Source organism: Varroa destructor, unplaced genomic scaffold, assembly GCF_002443255.2.
Source record: "Varroa destructor unplaced genomic scaffold, Vdes_3.0 BEIS01000004.1, whole genome shotgun sequence".
Lineage (NCBI taxonomy): Eukaryota > Metazoa > Arthropoda > Arachnida > Mesostigmata > Varroidae > Varroa > Varroa destructor.
Genome location: NW_019211457.1, coordinates 50,639,979 through 50,661,176, shown reverse-complemented (window position 1 = coordinate 50,661,176; position 21,198 = coordinate 50,639,979). Strand labels below are relative to the sequence as shown.

Sequence of the window (21,198 nt, the reverse complement as noted above, 5' to 3'; positions counted from 1 at the left end):
TCAGTCACTGTTTCGAGGAAATACGACGTAGCCAACTCACTGTGCGTCTTCAAGACGGCATGAGTTAGCATTTCCGTCCCCTGCTTCATGACCACTGTGAAAAGCTTCAAATCGAATCTGCCCATATAAGGAATTCGAATTTATCTATTGTAGAGGCAGCTGATATGAGCGCTGTAATTGGGTGCAGTATAGCAATGAGCAATATAAACAATAATACCCCAACGCGGATAGAGTAAAGGCTCAGAAAGTAACAGCCATTTTTGCTAGGATTATTGGTTACTGGACTTGCTGTTCGGCAAAATAGAGGTTATCAACAGTCTGCTTACGTTCGTAGGGTTTTTTTTTGCCCAGATCGCACAGATCTCAGCAAGCTGAAGCTTCGAAAGACAGATGACCCTACAAACCGCTGATGCAGATGGCCGTTCGTCGGATTAACTGTCGAGTTGATCTTCTTGTACCGAGGCGACTGTGCTGCAGATGTTCTTCTACGAAAAAACTAGCCCCTACATTTCTATGATAAAAAATGAAGGTTCCTATCTAGTCGGGGCCACATAGACGGGTGGTTGTATGATCGACACGCTCCTGTCGGTTGTATCGTACGTCACCTTATTCAAACTATTACTGTTAGCATCTTGCGTCGTCGAGATGGCATAATGGGTACTATCTTTGCCTGCTAAACATTAGTGACACTTGGTTAGAATCTAGGCGTAAAAACACTTTGTCCCGTGGTGGGGGTAAATTGTTTGATGCAGTGTCTAACGGCGACGCCGGACATAAAACTGGAAACATTTAGTTTAGCATCTTGTGGCGTATTTTTCCATCTCGTCATCAGCCCCACAGGTATCCATGAGCAATCTGGCTTTGACAGACTGCCGCGTAAACCCTTTATACGCTTCTAGATGTCCCTGGACCTCCCGATACTTTCATGTTGAGTTCATCCACAGGACACTCATCTTTACTGGCGCACATACCCGGTCGTCCTGTTTGTAAAGGACAGTTATGGAACGGCAGTTCAGGGGTCGCCCGCCTAAATACTGCTATTCATAATTGGCTTGTGTGTTTAAGGAAGATATTTTGTATGTACTTAATCAGTACCTATGTAGCAAGTATGGAAAACGGCACAAGTGAGCTCATAAAAATTGTCCATGATCTAACGGTTCGGGCGTGCAGAGCTGTCATTTAGTGGGGCACAAATGTTCATCATTTTCAATATGTAAGCGTATTTGTGCTAGAACAAAATGGACAATAGTCAACATTTGCAAATGAACCACTCTAACTAAATTAAAATTGTGCTAACAGTTGAAATTTCGTGTATAATTTTTTCTAAAAGTTTATGAAGATGACCAATAGTCACACCGGAAGTCGCGAAACTTAACTTCTTCCTAGCAAATAACGGAAACTTACTATACTATCGCGTATGTATCGACATCAGCCAAATGCGTCCAGTTGCAGCTCCCCTTTTGTGTTTCCGTCTTAGTTCTATCATAATAAGGTTTAATCCATTACCTACCTGTGCAGACAAAGAGTTTAGAATACAAAATCGAACGATCCGACTTATTATACAGTTATCTATCGGTAACTTGGCATAACTGTGCCCAGCCAAGGCCTATCTCACTCAGTTTGGTAGACCAGTAGCTTAGCAAATCTCCATAAGTGAGAAGCGTCTGCAAACCATTCCTAAAAGTTTGCTTGGAACTGTGTCTCCAGCAAAATTGACTAATCGTACAATAATGGCACGTTACTGATAATTTCAACACCGCCGTGTATGTAAATTTGTGAACGAATAGGTGTCCGTCGAGGATCGCCTGATCCGAAGTGGTCAGAACCAACAACGGAGAGCCACCGCGCCAGGATAGGCATTCTACGACAAAAAGACACTACCTATCAGAATTTACAAGGGAAATAATTCAAAACTGTCTTCAGGGCAGCGATCCACTAAAATATACTCAAGTTGAAAACAGCCGTAAAGCCTATTTAGTGCGTTAGAAGGTCGTGGAGACCTTGACGATAATATCTTCAATCTCCTTCAAATCTCCCCTAAGACAAAAGAGCGAGAACACAATAAGAACGGCGAACTCAGCGTTGAGATGGACCGTTACTTTGTACAGCTATAACAGCGAATCGTGCAGCGTTGGTGTAACTCATCAGCCACTTTTATCAGTGACGCTCAAGGAATCCTATTTGGTTACCCGACTGCCATCTTCTCTAGCACCTTACGCCGGGTTGCTATAACTAGCAATACACAGAAGCAATAGATATTTTTTGAGTTTTACGTCTGACACCCAAACCGTTAGGTACAAGAGGCCACGGTTTGCCGAATACGACTAACGCGAGATGCGCAGCGCGAACTTTTCTATGTAACAAATTACCTATCGCCTCTGGATAGGCCAATTCGATGATCGAACTGATGGTAGCACTATTTAAACCTCTCCAAAGTGCACCATCGAGTTAGTACAAAAACTGCCAATCAACGATTCCAGCTACGACGCTGTGTGCAGCTTGTCAAATTTAAACCTAGAAGGAATGTCGGTTGATCACCGGAACGTGTTTCTGGGATGAAGTATTCATGCACCATCAAAAAAATGGCACGATTATTGAACAATATACCGTTGAAACAGCGACCATATTTCTCCATAGGACAGCTGCGTGACAAACCATCATGCTGATTCAAAGCGCCGAGCTCAGCTGCTTTCTCCGAGCAGCTCACGAAACAACGTTGGTTACAGCGGTGAGGAAGATCAGATATGGGCTGAATCTACGGCGGAACGGACCGAAAGCCTAGTAGGTTATCTTCGACGGTGCACATCATTCATAAGGAACAAATGATGCTAACGCACCAGTCTATAAGACGCCCAGCATATCCATCGTATCAACGTGCAAATCAAGTAGTCGCTAGCTCGTCACACAGTGAATATTGAATAAGAGTCTTTGCCAATACAGGTCAGCGCAATACGTCCTATCGGCCTTTGCGGTGATTTTATTCTATAAACTACAGAAAGCGATGCAGTCTTTTCGAAGATAGATGTTTTGGTCGATCTCATCTTGACAGTGAAGAGCGCTTCATGAAGGTGGCATGCCGGTTAGCTTGTTCTCGACACAAATAGCGATTTAGGTTTCTGTCGCTGTAAACAGCGGAAAAGCTATGCGAAATCCGGGCCTAGAGCAATGTTGATCTAGATATTGAAGAGGTTACTGACGCTCGAATTGGCACGGTACAGCGCTATATAGTATGTTTGCAAAGCATCATAATGATTCATTTCGTACTGTACCCATATGATTTTGAAGTAAAGCCGTTAAGTGGTGGCTCGCAATAGGAGACCAAAATCATCAAGACCTTTGGAAAACTCACCCACCTACTCACACTTCATAGCCGAAAGGAGCAATATTTAATATACCGGTTATCCTGTCCGGCATCGACTGCTACAGATAAAAAGAAGAACCAGTGGAAGAGTCTTCGACTATTTAGTTGTGCCATGGGCTTCTAGTTAAGCCAACGGTTATCTCTTGGTTGGCACCAAACATCAATCCAAACCTTGTGAGGTTCTCGTTCAGTTTTTAGTTGTATCGGGTAATACTGGCTTAGACCTACCGACGAAGACCGACAATTATTCTGGTTCCCATAACAAGATCCAAGCGATAACCGTGTCCAGTGCTACCAAAAGAAACAAGTTATTTAAAAAGACGCTTTAAGTGGTTTTCTTCGAGCAACTGCTCTTCCGCGTGATATTTGTGAGCAGGTGCATTTAGAGTGCACGCATAAACGAGATGACTCGCTATGCCGTGGCGACACGTTGAGGAGCTTTATCACGACGTCTGAGACCATCTCGTTTTTCAAGGAGCTAGTAATCTGGTTAGGCTTAGCAAATATACCGCCTGTTGTTTTTTTTTCGTCATATACAACTCGTAAGGTGTCGTAAACCACCTTAAAATTATGAGAGTGGAATCGATAGGGGCATGCTTGGTGCCATCTGGTTCTATCTACCTGTACAGTTCATTTCGCCCGCGAAAGACGTCGCCACAGCCTCACACGCCACTAAGTGCACAATCCTGAGGTCCGTAACATCGATTTTCAACGCGTATCGGCTGGCTGCTACCGTAACTATACAACAGTTGTGGTATTAGTCGTTGAAGTGGGACGAAGTTATGGTCAGCCATTTGAAAAAGGCATCCTATTTGTGTGTATTTGGCAATACATCCGATGCCACCTACGCCACCATGATTTACCTATAGGCAATCTGCATCTCATGGCCCTTCTTTCGACTAACTTTTCCGCCAGTTCCGGGGAAGACACACACGATACCACAGATCAAACTGATGGGTGTATTGGTGGCGACAAAACTATAGTTTTTCTATAACGAAGTACCTTACGATCAAGGTGATTACAATCATCCATGGCGCTGTCTCCTCGAACGAATAGTAATCGAACCCAGAATGGTTGAATTTTTAGGACAAAAAACAGGCCTCAATTTTGACTGGTCTAACCTATTAGTATTTCCGGAAGATTCACGCCCAGGCAGGTTCATCATCTTGCATTACCAAAGGACCAACGCAATATTCGATATACACGCTACCTTTTCAACGTTTCGACGCTATTGTCCATTCAGGCTCGAACCTAGACCATGACGCGTCTCTAAGACTTGCAGCCAAACACGTTACCCACGAAGGTATTACGGGGACTGATACTGCAGTAGTGATTACCATGCTAGTTGCACATTTGATCTCCAACAATAGCAGCATATTCGTAAAGGCCGTAAGCGACATTCAGAGCTCCCTCACTTTAACAAATTATCGGACGGATCATTTTCGCAGTAGAGTATTGAATGGTTGTCTTCGGAATCCTTGGCAAAATGACTTTGTAGGGCATGTGGTCCGAACCTCCAAAGTAGCGCTGATAGTTTAAGTCTTGTTTGCCTTAAAAGAACCTCGCAAATGATCTCGAAACACGCCGCCGCCATAAATGTTCGCCCGCTCACGTATACGATGAAAGAACTGGATGTACCTCAAGTTATTAGGCCGGCTCACGGTGACCCTTACCAATTAGGGCTTATCTCAACTATGCCGCTCGACGAACTAAGTTTAACCGTTGTTATGACATCTGACTCGTCCACCTCATCTTCAGCGTGCAAACTAGATCGCCATTCATACGATCGTACCGCAACGATCTTCTTCAGCCACGAATTGTAAACACGGCTCGCAAAGGGCGATCGATGTTAGAGGAAGACGACATTCTAAGAATTAAATGAATCTTCGTTTGTGCATAGTAACGTTACCTCGTAACGGAACGGCAAAATAAAACCTATGAAATTCTCTAATAGGTGTTTGATCTATCGTTCGTACAGTTGTGTGATTAAAGTGTGCTAGCTTAATAGGTTAAATAATAACAATGATAGGTTATATCTAGAGTATATCTATATAATAGTAATCTATACATATAGAGTGGGTTATCTTCGCGAAACAATGGCTTTCATCGATTTTCGTTAGCTCACTAACGATATTAGCTTACTAGGGCAAACTACAACTCTCGTTCAATGTCTCAGCTTTAGTCCATATAGTTTCCTTCTCAGCTGCGTATATATATATATATATATATATATATATATATATATATATGGCCCTGACGCCACAATCAGCGATCAACAACACTATTTATATTCAAATGTACTTCACAAACTGAGCCGGGCTGTTCTCAAGGGTATTCGGTGAGCTCTAGCGCCCAGATTAGCATTTTGTTTTAATATTTCATGACCAGATTTCTCACAGTGTTGCTTGCTGCCTTTATCAATCTATTATTATTAATCAACAGGAAGTACGCAGCATCGTCTTTTGTTTCCTAAATGCAGGCGATAGCCTAATGGTGCCAGCCTGAAGCGGTAACGATATGATCGAAAGTTATCATATTCCGTAAGGAGTTGATTTCAAAATAAGCTGTTTCGCCCTCCGGATGAGTAGACCATTCTTTATAATGCCATTAATAGTTAACCGGTACTAGATCTACTTTTAAACCTCTGTCCACTTCTTTGACCACTCTGCCAGGACTCTTTCCCATACCTAATTTTCAATCCACCATATTGACTGTTTGTTACGCCTCTAGTGTTCTTACTGCCGTCGTTTGTTGCATTTAAGTTGATCTCTGCAACATTACGTTTTTGTGTTACAGTCGAATCAATTTGTATAGAATTGGGAAAAGTAACTTGGTCTAGCTTTCGTGCGGTCACTTTGGAGTCATGGGTGTTGGAGGCAATGCTCATAATCATATTGGCCATCTTATTAGCTCTATTCGTGGTTAACCCCACATAACGTGAGTTTTTTTTTACTTCAGTGTTCAACAGATTTGGACTCCTGATAGAAGCAGACGGATAAATTGTGTCCTCTTGTCTCTAATCAGCATTATCCCCTTCCTTACCCTTTTCGAAAGCCCCTTCTAGCTCCGCTGCTGTCAACTGTTCGTGGACCGGCTATGGCGTACCGTTTAATTTCTGTGGCTACCTTGACTTTCATACGTACTCTCAAATCATAAAAGATCCTTTGCAGCTTCAAAAGATCGTTATACGCCGCGCTCCAAAGAAGCAGTTACAACAGTTCGTCATCTTGCCGCATCTCCGTCTTCACCTGTTACAAGACCAATCGTTCTCGTCAGATGTACGTGCTGAAAATAATGAAGACTTCGACGTTGTATTCTTCGGCGTTGCGTACTTTATTGGCGGTAGACTTACTTAGGGGATGACAAGACGCTACGAGCAACCGGCCTTCTTGATAGCAATGCTAAGCTGGTGTCAATGGTAGAACAAGAAACGCTGTCGTAATGGCTTCCTCTTTCTCTTCGTCGAATTTTCGGCGACCTCGGTGTTCATGGATGCTCCTCGTGATAAGTCTGTCTGCGCATCGTGAGCACTAGAGTGACGATCACTCCACAGTAGATAGGGAATCGGCGACAGCACTCGTAGACTGGAATGTGCTTTGTAGGACTCCATCGGTATGGACGTTGCTCTATTGTTTAAGTAATTAAGGTATACTGCATTACAGGACTCCTTTCCTAACTATAATATACATTGCTACGAAAAAATATAATTGTAGGAGCTGTGATTGAATTCTGCATTGGCTCTCACCCGCTATGTTGCTGATAGCATTGAGCAATGCTTTCGAAACCTAATTACGTTCGCTGACAGTAGTCCGTACTCTTCCATAACTTTCCAAAAGGTTTTTTCTTCAAAAGTACTGCCATTAGGCACAATTTCAAACTGCAGGCCCAAGCTTACATCCGGTTTCAAAGTCAGATCGCCACGTGCTCATTTTTCCTATATCACAATACCTTTTTGGAATCAGCACAACCTCTGCAATTTTGAGCTCAGTCTGCAATACGCGACTCCCGAAGATTTTAGCAGCCAGCTCAGCCTCTAACTCAGGAAACTGTAATATTGAAAAAGCACCCCAACTATCAACGACGAAATGCAATCTAGACCATGCGTTTTGGATTGCTTGACCCTATAAGAAATCTTCGAATTCTGTTGTGCTGTTATGGGAGAGATGTCACTCTCGTGGTGTTCACTTTTTGCCTGCGTTTGATAGTTTGCCTGCATGTGCGAGAAGACCGTGTCGTACGAACCGTTTCCTAAGAGCTTTGTATCAGCTTCCCTCAGGATAATCTTCAAAGTCCTTTTCGGATCCTTACGTCTAACTTCATATGGCTTGCGGCATGAGTTCTTGTCTACTTCCGCAGCACCTCTCATTACTCCGTTTCTTAAGCTTCAAGGAACACCGCTTCTAGCGTGTTTGAAATTCTCTCAGGGTTCCCCCTTTTTACGGCAACGAATAGAATGCTTTGTGCGCACCACTGGGGAGGTATGATACTTTTATTTCCAAAGCACCTCGGCTAAACTAATTACTGACTAACGCGCTCGTCTCAAAAATCCCCCCCCCCCCCCCCCCCCCCCTGAATATTCAATTGATGGTATCGCGAGCTGAACGGAAGGATAGTAGAAGTCAACCTGGGCAAATGGTCGAAGTGCTTTTGGCAGATCTTGCCTTGTATGCCTTTTGGTATTGTAGAAGACGAATTCAGCTTGTCGTTCTCGTTCTATCCTTAGGCGTTGGAGTCTTATGACGGCAAGAATCCGTTTGACTGAAATAATTGCTACTGCGATCAATAAGCCGAGCTCACATTTTTCAGTGATACCAAAGATAAGCCTGACGAAGAGAATTTTTTTCGGAGAGCATGCTTGGGGCTTTAATTTTGGGATCATTTTTAGTTGTCTTCTTGCAAACGCAGTGTTCCAGGCACCTATTAACGGATGTTTAAGGCAAGACAAACCAGCAGGATGTGAAATGCATTCTCCTTCGTTCCAAACCCACTGAGGAATCTGAAGGTGCATTTTTCATAGGGCGTTGGTAAGCCTGAAAGTGAAGCCCGCTTGGGTGAAGTAATCGCTAGTCTCTCCTCCAGGCCTATCAAGTCATAGTATGGTATTCGGGTGAACTTTTTACATCAGATCCCAGCACGCTTTTGGTCTTTGCATTCGGTGTCTAACTTACACAGTCGTTCACTTTCAAATACGGACGCGGGGTTCCTGCCAGTAAAAGTGTATCGGAATTACACTGTCATAGTAGAAACGTCTACTATGTTACACGTGGATAATGCGTTTAGGCAATACGTGTTACTCACCGCTATATGTGCTCCAAAATATTTTATTTGAAAGTTTATTTCAATTTTTATTTTATATTAATTTTATTTAATATTAAGTTGAGAGGTCGAGTAACCCACCTTCCTATGCGAAGTATCGCGTCACATCTCCCGAAAGCAATAGCAAGCCCTGCTATTTCCGCTATACCCATTCAGTTAGCAACCAATTAAGGGCTTTATTAGAAATCAGTTCAATTTGTGGAAATATCTTATCTGTATAATGATAGCGGAAGCCGTTGTGTAAGGAAGCAATACCACGGCCTGGTAAGTTCTGCAGGTCTAGAACGTCACCGTGCGCAATCCTCCAAAGCACAAAACCTAGTATAGAGCCTTGCAGTATGGTTGTTATCATTGGGCACCAAGTTACACCTAGCACGTGACATTTTTGTCATGCAACATTCTCGTGATAATGTTAAAAACATCAACTGATGTCCACTTCCATTTGAAAGCATTTAAAGCTATTTTTCAATAGAGGCCGTTAAACGCATTGTGTATGTCAAGAAGTACCGTTGGGAATGTTTTGTTTTCATTTGGAAAAGAAGCAGTTACTTTCAACGTTTCCTATCGGCATCCGTATAGCTGAAGTAACAGATCTATGTTTGCGAAACCCGAATTGGCTACATGAGAGAAATTCGTGAAAAATTTCTTGGTCGAGGCTCAATGATCGCCTCAAAGGTTTTAGCCAATGATTGTATAAGACAGAATGATGCAGTGAAACTCTTCCGCTGTTTTTTGATAAACAGTTATTGTCAAAGTCTTCTCAAAAATGGTATCTCATCAGGTATCGGGGCTTTCCCGAGTCTTATTCGTTTTGCAGAAATATATACTATCCCTGTAGTAATTGGTGGAGGGCTTCTACCTCGTTTCCAGTGCTAACACCAAATACATACTGCCAGCGGCCAAAAAAGCGATGAACAGGAAAGCGTTTCTCAAGAACTTCCAGACGTTTAGGCCCTGGTATATTATCATTTCCTCGTATTTGCCTGCGAAGTTAATCCCACTGACTTCTCTCGCTCTCTGAGAAAAAAACGTCTGAAGAGAAGCTTTTACGTTTCCTAAGTTCTGGAAAATTTATTTCGCACGACGATTTTTCGGCAAGAAGCCGAAAAGTTCTTAAAATTCATCTTTTTTCTTTTTAATTGTACGTCGCATCCTAACATACTTTGCCGAGAAGCCATCGTGTACTCGTTTCACCAGCACTTAGGACGCATCAGGTTACATCTCGTAAGATGAATTAAATGCGAGTTGTACGTATAAGAAGCTTGCACGACCTGTTGACTCTCTGGTTTGTTTAAGGATTATTGGGGAGTAGTCTGTCTAGCTGATTCTTGAGAAACTCGAATGTTTCTAAATATAAGTCCAAGAATGTAGGTCAAAAGCAGAAAAAGGCTCAACATACAGAACAGTTTGTATACAATGATGGTCACTACAGATCATTTTCTCGAATAACACCTTCCGAGATGTCGCCCTGAAGGATATAGGCTCGTTGGTACATGGGATCCATTTCTGCAGACTGCTGCTTTGTCGCCTGTGTTATGTATCGTGCAACTGTTTGCTACACGTCATCCGAGCAGCGGCTTCCCTCTGTGATTTTGTCTCTTAGATCCCCACGCAGCAGAAGATGCGTTAAACTCCCTATAAATCCATAAATCAGTAGTTTGCGGGCCGCCGAAGGATATACTGATATGGTCTAGTGTATTTTTGAATCCGTCTATGCTACAAGCTGACACGGCACGAAAATATCCGCCTGATACGGGTCCGCCAATATGCGCCTTGTTCCGATAGCCCGTCTGCAATAGCCGTTGGGAATTATACCTACCGATCTTTAGTCAATGTTTAACAAGTCCGACCTTGGGGAACCTTTAGCCAATGCTACGGAAATACCCCTGCGTGTGGTAACTTCATCCAGCAGGTCGGGTGACTCAGCACAGCGGTTGGAGTTTATCTCGTTATTGTTGTGCATTATTGAATTTTGGGAGAATTGTCTTACTTGAAGTATGTTTCGTTATCCATCTTGGGCCTGGTGCCACTCATCTGATCGCATCTGTACCCATTCTTCTTGTTTCTTTTCTGTCAGACTTCCTTTTATTAGTATGTTCGCTTGTGGCACTGTAGTTTAAGCTGTGGTGCTTCGTTTCTCCATAACAGCTGCTTTCCTTTTTCCTTTGCGCTTTTCTTGAAACCGAACAAGCCATCGGGTGGCTTTGTGACCTTTCATGCTGCAGGTCTTACTCGGCCAGTAGGCGAGGCATTGAGTTCCAAACCTCATCGTGTAGCTGTACCTCATCGTGTCCAGAAAAGTGCTCCTCTCTTAACAGCAAGATGGTGGAAAGACTTAAGAACTCTGGGGTACCTAAGTTTGTCCTGTAACCCTTTCGCGACATTTCTACAAAAAAAAAGCTCTTCGACCAGTTTGTGCTTTTTGGGCCTGTACGAAGTCCTCGTTTCGGTTCGTAGAGACTGATACCGTTTCAGCTACGACTATCTCAAGGTTTACATTCCTAAGCTGATTAAGCGTCTTTTATACAAATGATGTTGTTTAACCTCAATTCTTATACTTTGCAGACAGTGGTGAGTTCCCTGCTTAGTTTGAAATTCTCTTCCCATGTCAAGGCGCTTGAGTAACCGTATGTTTTTCAAGTTTATCTGGAATTTTAGTTTCCGGAAGGCGACCTCGACTGCCTTGCAGACGAAGTTATCGGTTCACTCCTTAGGAACATAGGGGGTTGGCGAGGATTCGTTAGGGGTTGTGTTAACCTTTTGTGGTACTCTTAGTAGGGTTCAAAGAAAATTTCTAGCCGCTTCGTCCGATTAACGATATCAAAAAGAATGGAGAGCACAGAGAAATAATAAGGAAACCTACAGACTTTGTTAATCGTCAGCAACCGATGATTCGGGGTCACTAGTACCGCACACAACAACGATCCGTTTAGTCGCAAGAGATAGTGTTGAAGGACCAACAAAAATTGAACTTTCATGCTTCGCTGCAGACTTTTGTCCCTATCAAATCCTGAGCGCCTATCATTGCCCTCAAGTAGGCTGTCGTCTGAGGCGCTTAAATACATAGACATTTTCATGCATCAATTTAGCAGGACTGTCGAAATCAGTACTCGAAAATATAGCTTCCTTCATCTGTTGTGCAGTGCAGCCTGCTTGAGTTCTTCCAGCTGTTTTCGTGCCGATTTACTGGACCGTGAAGAGCTGGAAGTTTCTGCTGGAAAATCTCATGATGATTGTCTCATGTGCCCCTTTCTTTAGAGTCTCCTTTATTTCTTAAAACTTATACTAAGTAGCAGTTATCGTTCCCTGAGCTTTCGCTTCCCTCGTATACATCTATGCTATTGAATTTACAAATAATACTAACAGAAATCGTTACAGCCTTTCCCTTTCACAGTTTCTAAAACTTTGTATCTAAACTACCAGTTTTTATGATTTCTAATACTCAGAAGTTTATATTGTTTGGTCTCACATGAGCTCGGCATCAAACGAGAGCCATTCCGCGTGCTCATTATCCCATTTGCTATATACAAATATCAAAGGACTATATTCGAAGAATTTATCGAAAGGCAGATCAATAAGGGTGGTTGGTCCTTGCTTATCAGCGCTTAGACACTAATCTTTGAAAATCCTGAGAAACACACAATGATAACGAAAATCCGAACCATGTACTCGAACTTCTTTGAGATATTCTTCATAGATATTCTTTGGGTTCTAGGTATGCTTCCTAAGTTGAATCGTTAACGTACAAAGTTCTTGCTATAGGTATATAGGTCATTCTAAGTTATCATTAAGATACATCCGTTTAAAAGTAAAATACTCTGTCCGTTTTTGATCTCTTCTTGCTCACGACGATTTTTTTCTTACCTTCAATTATGCCTACCTTAAAAATAATTTATTTTTTATTTCAATTAAATTATGTTCGACTGAAGATTTTGTAATTGTATGGATACTGTTGTGTCGTTTTCAAATGTTAAGCGAATTATAGAATTTGGTAACCAATTATGCCGTAATTGGCCGTATAGGCCAACCTACTTGAAGTGCGCCATGGGCATTCGCACCCCAAGTAACAACCGGCTCATTTTTTTGTTCTGTAAAACACGGTTGAGAGTAGGGCTGAAACACGGAGTCACTTATAGAAAAGGAAGGTTTAGAGATAGTTTATCGTCGAATGCAAACCAAATATGAATATTATAGATTCAGGTTCCTACAGAGTTGACACTATGACGAATTTTGATTGGAAAGAGTTTATAGATTCGTCGTGACTTCGTCATCATCAGAAACCCAAAGATTTATCAGACACCCGTCATTATTACCGAGGAGAGGACCGTGGCTGCTAGCAGTACAAAGGACATGGTAATCGAGCGGTCACCTGTCATCTTTTCTCTTAATGCGTTAGCGTGCTCCTAAATAATTACATATATTCTTATTTGAATACGACTTTTCCTGCACATTGCCGCTTTCATCGAGCGCCTGTAAAACGGCATTCATGTATGTGCCGTTGGACCCAGAGCACACTTTAGTTGGCATTATCTAAGTTGCCTCTTATGCCTATTATCGTTTTACGTGTCCTGTTTATCAAAAAAAAATCAAATTATTAGTATTACCTATTTTGAAACACGGAGGTTCAATACATCTTTATTTATCATTATATTTATTTTTCTTTGATTTGATTAAACCTGTGCTTTCTCGTGTACCGTATTTATATTTGTGTTATTATTATTATGTTGTAAGATCTTCTTATGGGTTAGCTCATTTGGCGAGAACTAAGCAACAACCAAGATCAATGGCCCCATACTATCTTATATCAACGATTTAATTTAGCGCATGAAGACAAAGATGGATCAACAAATATAGTATTGATGTTAGATGTCAAGCATCTGCAGTTCGTAGTCGGCAGGTGCCAACATAGCCGACTATTGGTAAGAGATGTATTTGCTCCGCGGTGCAGACATATCATCTGAGTCTCGATCTACATAATCTCTTTTTGCCAATCGTGATTATATCGTTCCTAAATCCGGCCGCAAAAAACATACTTTCGAGATATCAGTTGGTAGATGCTGAATGAATTAAAGCTGAGGGAATCTAGAACCAAGCTTCTAGATCTGTTATCATGCTTTCGTCGCCTTCTGTTATCTTATGATGGCCTCTACTTGGTGCCTATACCAATCAAAGCAGTTTGCTTCTGTGGGGTAATAATACGGCCTTGATTGGAATATTGGCCTTGCGCCAATGTTCAGCACCCCATGTGCGTGGATTGTCCAGCACGAATAACAAAGAGTACGTTTGTATGTTTTAAGTATTTACGACGCGATGTTCACTAGTTATCAAGCACTAAAAACGTTTATAGTCAGAGACACGGCTGGACAGATAAAATAGTATCGTTGAGCAGAAAATTAACACTGGAAGAGATGATTAATGGCTTCTGGGGTAACGTATATGGTTAGCAAGTCTATTTGGGAGCTTCGGCGATATTGCAGTAGTAACCTGTTTGCCTACTAAATCTTGAAATACGTTGTAAACTAGATTTGAAACCTAGCGTAGGTAGGCTTCGTACTGGAAGCCAACCGCCTGGATCAATGCTAAATGGCAGTGGTGGGTATTAAAGTCAACTATTTATTTAGGTCTCTCTAGAAATCTTTGAAATGAATGAAAACTTCGGATGTCAACTCTTCTAGAAGGCCTACGGGCAGCCAATTGTAGGGGACCATGTTCGGTATAGGCATAGCGCCTTTTTGCTAACGATTAATGATTGGCAAGCTTACAAAGATGCGCTGAATACTGTATTCGTTCAGGTAAAGAAGATTGTCCCTATGCCGTCCCTATGTCTTATGCCGAAAATGAAAATGTCGTATAAATTAAAACCAAAAAGGTTAAAAACAAAAATGACAAACCGGCGGCCATGTTGCGAATGAGTGCGAAGAATAAGCATGTCTAGTCCACATAATACAAGCCGTAGATTAAGCAGCAGCCACAGCGGTAACCCTGAGACACTTCAGAGTCAGACGGCCACAGCGAAGCAGTCATGCATAAATGCTATCAATACAAACAGGCAACGGGCAATAACTGACTGACAGATTAGCAAGGACGACTTCATTTTAGTTAGCACTAGGAAACACGGTTTTACCACTTTTAGTCCTAACAGACCAGAAAAACTTGCGTCAACAATGATCAACGTCCTACAGATTAATATGAACATCTATATCTATATATAGGAATATATATCAGGTAGCTGGCACCAAACCGATACAGTCTTTTTGAAAGGTATTATGAGAAATAAAAGAAGTATTTGAAATAAAGGAAAAACGCCAGATCAAATAAACTTCTGAGGAATCATAAACAAAACAAGTAGAATTTCGTCTTCATTAACGGCTTTATGTGACGTGCATAGCCTGTCAGGTCCCGTTGTGTGTCACTTGCCGGGGGATATAAGTCTGATGGGTATTCTCTGACAGACAGAGGCACTTAGGCCCCACATATGGACTACTTAGAAAAATAGTTCCGGATGTTCCGCACAATTCGTAAGCATACTCGCTACAACTTCTGGAAAGGGTTCGGAACCAAGCATGGATACACCTTGTTTGATGCTAGGAGCCACCCATCTAAAGCAATGCAACCGGTTGCAAAACTCAATTTAGCATCGAGCAGACGCACGATGGCTTAACCTGATCATCAACGTTCCTATTACGAACTATGTTTCTGTAGTAAATATGACTGACGCTTTACATGATGGCAGTGCTTACAAACGATGTCTTGGTTATTTCAAGTTAATATCCAAAAACGTTTTGTGGCAATTGTATTTTACTGAGGAAGTTATTTCTGTAAATTGACAGTGCAAGTCACTTTCTTTGTCACAAAAAGACGCTGATGTACTTCAAAGTTCTGACTGCAGAAGACCCGAACATTAAATTTATTTCTCTTTTTAATGCTGTAGTTGTGATCACTTTAAAAATATACGATGTTTTTTCAGCACGATGTTTTTCATATATACATACATACAACAAAATCGTTTGATGATTTGCACACATATACAAACACTTCATGAACTATTGGTAAATCTGCCGAGCATACCCTACAATGCCATTTGCCTGCTGGGTCAATCGTAGGATCAGCTTAATCACTAATCTTACAACATGTTTTATTCCGTTATTCCTCGAACAACACATATAAACACTGCCTTGCGCCCATTTGTTGCACCTCACGTATACATTCACACGGCCTGGTGGCGACCGTTTTCGAGTGGGTACTCCGGCGAACATAGACGGTGCATCGCCTTAAGTGTCAAAAAAGAAGTGTAGCATAAACATGTGGCAGCGATGACGGTGTTGACGATAATATGCGAGATGTCTCCGAGAGACCTGCAAACGACCCGACGGTCCCACTACGAAGTACAGTACCAGTGGCGGGCGATAGCGTTATGTATCTCCCCGCTGGAAAAAATATTTTTTCCAGAAACGGTCAGAGACTATACGTACGGTAAAAGGGACATTCGTAATGTCGTGTGTGAATCGGGACTAAGACCACCGGCCAACAACACCGATGGGCCGGTGTCTTTACAGGCTGATTATCATGAATGCAGGGAAGTTGAAAAGTACGAATGTATTAGCAAAATCGAGTTTTTCGGAGACGTTAATCACCTTATGCCCTGGGCCAGGAATTCATGTGCTCTCCGTTCTTTTCTTCGGCTAGCGGTAAATGATATTATTACGAAAAAGCGGATCAAACAATTTTTGGCTTTCCCGCTTTCCGTAGCACAGTGCCCAGTCGTCGGGGGTGGACGCCACAGCTATAAAAATGAGGTGACCTGGAAGACTGTCTACAACATTTTTCGGAGAATAAAGCCTTTTTTAGGCGGGGGAATTCTGCCAGTAAAGGCCACAAAATGTTCACGCAAAAGCCATCGATGATCGCAACACGAGGCGGCGTGAACAGCAAACCTAGCCTGCTCAGCCGAACTGCCAGAGCCGAACGTTCTAGCAGCTAGCCATTTTCAAGAGAACAAGTCATCGCTAAAGGGACCCACCGTTTAAGAACTGCGGTAGAGAAAGGCAGCATAAGCCGAACAATTGGACTATGGTCAACGGGTCCCAGTCGTCCAGATGGTCGAGGAATTAGCAATGCAGGTTCTAGAGGATGAAACTGGTTCCAGTACGCCATATCTTGTCGCTCATGAAGACTATCACGGAATTTGCAGTGAAGCCGGACTTTTAGAAGACATTGAGAATCACGTGACGAAATTGTGCGGTGGCTGCAATTTTGACGCTTCTTTTCCCGCAAGTCCTGGACAGTATAGATACCTTCACGATAAAAAAATTCGCACTTAATTCAGCGCGTTTCTACTCTGCGCACTTTCCTGCAATGAAGAAAAGCAGACGAAGCCGCCTTAATGGAGGCATATCGGTTTTTTACAGTCATAAGATAGGCGATTTTACGTTGTGCCTAGTAAAAAATAACGTCATTGCCTTACAAGGTCCCTATGATCGGTCGATTGATTCGGAATCAACGCACGTATTGGTGAAGGAAATTGTCTGTGAATTGGAAACGCTGCCTTCTTATTCCGCATCTTCTCTAATCATTGCTGGCGGCTTAAGCGCTTGCCTCGGCCAGTCGATCTCGAATTGCACCACTGCCCTTCGAGACACGCTCGGCGACTTTCGCTGCTGTGAAGCCAACCTCATCTCGACATCGACGTTCCTAAGACATGCTCGCGAACTAATGGCGATGGATCTCACTATCCGAATTGCGCTTCCGCGGACTGTCAAGCGCCAAGCTCTGTCGTAATGACTAGACAAGCTCCAGGAACGCATCTACGAAGTTTTCCCTGTGCCTTACACAGTAAATGCAGAAATTTTTACGCAGCATCTAGTTGAATTTCCCCAATACAGCTTTTTCGTCCTCCGAGAAGCGTAAGCGGTGGTTCAACTTCACCCGCAACCCTGCTCGGAGGGTCCAGATTACCTTAAGACTTATAGCTAAAGTACAGCCCGCATTTCACCGATTAATTTCTGCATTTAGGACGATCTTCCGACAAACGTATGTATCATAAAGCTAGCAATATATTAACAACTTGAAACACCATTTTGATCGCTGACGCAAAATGTTAACCGCGCAACTGGCTAACGCATCGCGGCAATTGCCCGATTAGCTCCTTGTCTTTCATAAATGAGACGTTCGCATCATAGGATATTTTTTAACAAAATTTCACAATGCAGGAACTAAAGCACACTAGGAGCCAACGTAGTAAGAAAGCCGACGGTCCAGCGGTCCAGATAGGGTCTGCAACAAGCAATATGGCGTCGTTTTGCTTACATACTAGTACACTTTCACTCCAGTAAAGAGATGCTGCCATGTTAGTGATCCCTAAGGGAAAAGACAACCTAGCCGCACCGACATTATCGCGAGAAGTAGAAAAGTGTTTATTATAAATTATTCCCCGACTCGCGGACTAAGGGGCTGAACAGCTGCTTCAAACGTGTATACGCCATTGTAATAGAGCAACTTGGGTTCTGGGGAGGGCGCTCCAAATAAACGCCGTGCAGGATCTCAATGGCCGATTTTCTAAAAACACTAGTTATATCACACAACGCGCGCTATACGTAACGTTCGCCGATTTCAAAACAGCCGTAGACTCGGCGCTCAGGGATAAGGTTATGCTTATGCTGGGAGAAATGGGCCAGCCTTCTCCTTGCCATTTTATAGGAGAACAGAATAATCATTGATGACGGAATGACCGAACTTCTGTTTTTCATGTAGAAAACTAGCCTTGTTCAGGAGGACAACCTAAGCCCGCTTTTATTCTCCATCTTGCTAAAGGGCTTTCCTGATGAAATAAAAATACCGAAAAAATTAGTCGAAGTCGTCTTGTATGCGGACGACTTAGTGATATACGGGTTGAACAGGTTTTAAATGCAGCAAGCTCTAGCCGGGCACCACGTGGCGCTCACAAATTTTGAACGGATAGTAAACCTGACCAAGATGAAGGCGATGAAATTTAAAAAGGGAAGGCAGTACAGCGGCGACTGACACCTTGCATTTTACTAAATCGCCTCTTACCCATTGCTGTGCTTAGGGTTGCTCTTTTCCGCGAGTAAAAAAAAGTTTTACTGCGCACGTCATCGAAAGATGCAGAGGGGCAGTGTTCACCCCATAAGCGATCCAATCGCATCATAGCTTGTCCCTTGCAACCGTTTTTAGCTTTTTCTATCCCAAACTAGCTTCAATCGCAACGTATATGATATTACGATATGCGTTATTTAAGAAGATCTTACAATGGAGCAGCTCAATTAATTAAATTGCATCAGAGCTTCCTTCCTTAAAAAAGCACTAGGACTACACATAGCGGCCCGAAATCGTCTCGCGTATCTCTTCTCGCCGATTCGCCACTGCTGCCCGAGGGCCTTTGTTGTCGCTTTAGGCTCCCAGTAACGGAAGCCTTTGGGACGAGCCTTAGGAATTGGGAGTAAAAAGTCGCGGAGATCGTTGGGGATTTCTTTGCTTCGGGTGCGATAAGTACGATAAGGAAACGAGTGGAAAAAACACGGAAACCGGCTAAACAGACATGTCGTTACTCGCTTTGCCTTACATGATTCCGCTATAGGCCCTGCAGAAAACCAAGTTTCCACGAGCCTGACGATACATGTAAGTGCTCCAGACGCGGAGGAAATTGTGATAGATATTATACTGCTCATTGGCTTTTAGTTTCATACCTAGGACATCTGGCAAATCTCTGAAATTACTTTTATAAACTCAGTAAGACTTGTATATAGTCTATATGACGCAAATTGGCTTTAATAATTTTATATACACTCCCTGATATTGGGGATAGTGCTGTTCACTGGTATTTACAAAGCTTTTGACTGCTACTACCGGCAAGAAAAAGTAAAGATAAAATTTAATCGATTGTTGTTTTAAACAAGAGTTACTGAGCCAAGGTAATTTACTAAATTTAAGTTTATTAAGTTTAAATCTATAATTATAATAAGATAGACAGAAATTAACTTGCGTGTCTAGGCAAAGATCTTGCGATGTTGTAAAGGTATGCCAAAGCTAAGTTCTTTTTTTATTGTATTCCTGGTAGGGTTTGACCTCAGCAGTGATACGGACAGCTTCTGGTGATTTATTTTTTATTTTTGGAGAAAGCCTACCACCCGTTACCTGAATTTCCGTATCTAGGAATGTTAGTGTCTTTGTGCAGTAATTTACAGTTTATATGCAGTTTTATATAGTATATAGGTGCTTTATATCAGTAAAGTATGATACTCTAATGTGGTATTTTATAAGTACTGTTTGTTTTCACGTTTTTGAGATAACACCGACAACTGTTAATTTCAAACAAATAACTTGCTGAACCGACATATATGTTTCCAAAAGAAGTTAAGTTTTTTTCACGCTAAACCAGCTAATCGATCTTTGAATTTAAGCGCCGTTCCAATACACCGCGCGTAGGCTGGCAAGGTAGACGGGTTTTTCTGGTGACTTGCAAATAACACACATATGGGTTACATTAATTCTTATCTGACAGATGCTAATACATGGCTCATGCATTTATGGGAGAAGGATATCAGCCCAATTCTGGGATTGCACAATCTTGTGTTCGGCATCAGTGGTCTTGTTATGACGTTCACTGCCTACGCCGTTCTTCGCGTAAGTGGGTAAGCTTCTCTTTCAATGGAACCTCTTAATGGTACGCTGAACATGAAGGATTTATCAATCTACTAATACTTGAGCTTAGTATGAAATTTCAGATCCTAATAAGATTTGCATGTTTGGGGTCACAATGCATATGCCGCAAAAAGCCCTGCTCATAACTCGATTTTCGTAAATTAACTTTTTAACTAAGAACTTGCCACATGAATTTATGTAGACAGCACGATGACATTGGCATTATCAATGATCTTAAAGAAATATGGCTTAAGTAACTTGCTGTGCATCACTAGGACGGATTCATTGCTTGATGATGACTGCGGCAACCTTTAGTACTCAATCTGCACTTACAATGAATTCGAATCCACTAATTGTAGGTGCAACTAATATGGGTGTTTTAATTTGTTGCAGTATGACAATAAACGATACACCTCGCTACAAATAGTCCGGACATCGTAAATGCTCTGAAGGGTACAAGTAATGAAAACTCTTCTACAAAGATTTGGGTACCGTACCTGCTGATCGACGATGTGACCACCATTAGCGGTCTGCTTATATTGTTAGAGTCTTTCTCGAATCGCACGGACCTCAGCAAGGTGAACCCTCGCAGGACAGCTGATTCTAATGGCCGTTTGTCGGATTAACTGTTTAACTAATCTTCTTCATTGTTTGTACCGAAGCGATCGTATCGCAGATGATGTTCCCCTATGACAGAAACAAGCAAAATGTTTGAACAGCAAAATATGAAGCGTCACGATGCTTTGGACCAACAAGTACAAGTGTGGCCGTCTGGTCGATACGTTACTGTTATAGCCGTGGCAATTCGCTATAGCTTGTTGTACGGCCAGGTCAGATTGCCATCGTAGTCGAACGTGGTATTA

General features: G+C 42.3%; 1 long non-coding RNA gene across 2 annotated transcripts in view; it reads left to right on the top strand.

Annotated features, from left to right (window-relative positions):
* The window catches only part of LOC147756325 (uncharacterized), a 26,650-nt gene extending 5,452 nt beyond the window's left edge, over positions 1 to 21,198 (top strand). For both annotated transcript variants that reach the window (XR_015326430.1, XR_015326431.1), the window contains exons 2-4: positions 18,996 to 19,312; positions 20,196 to 20,325; positions 20,729 to 21,198. This is a non-coding gene — a long non-coding RNA (uncharacterized LOC147756325). The remainder of the gene's footprint in view (positions 1 to 18,995; positions 19,313 to 20,195; positions 20,326 to 20,728) is intronic.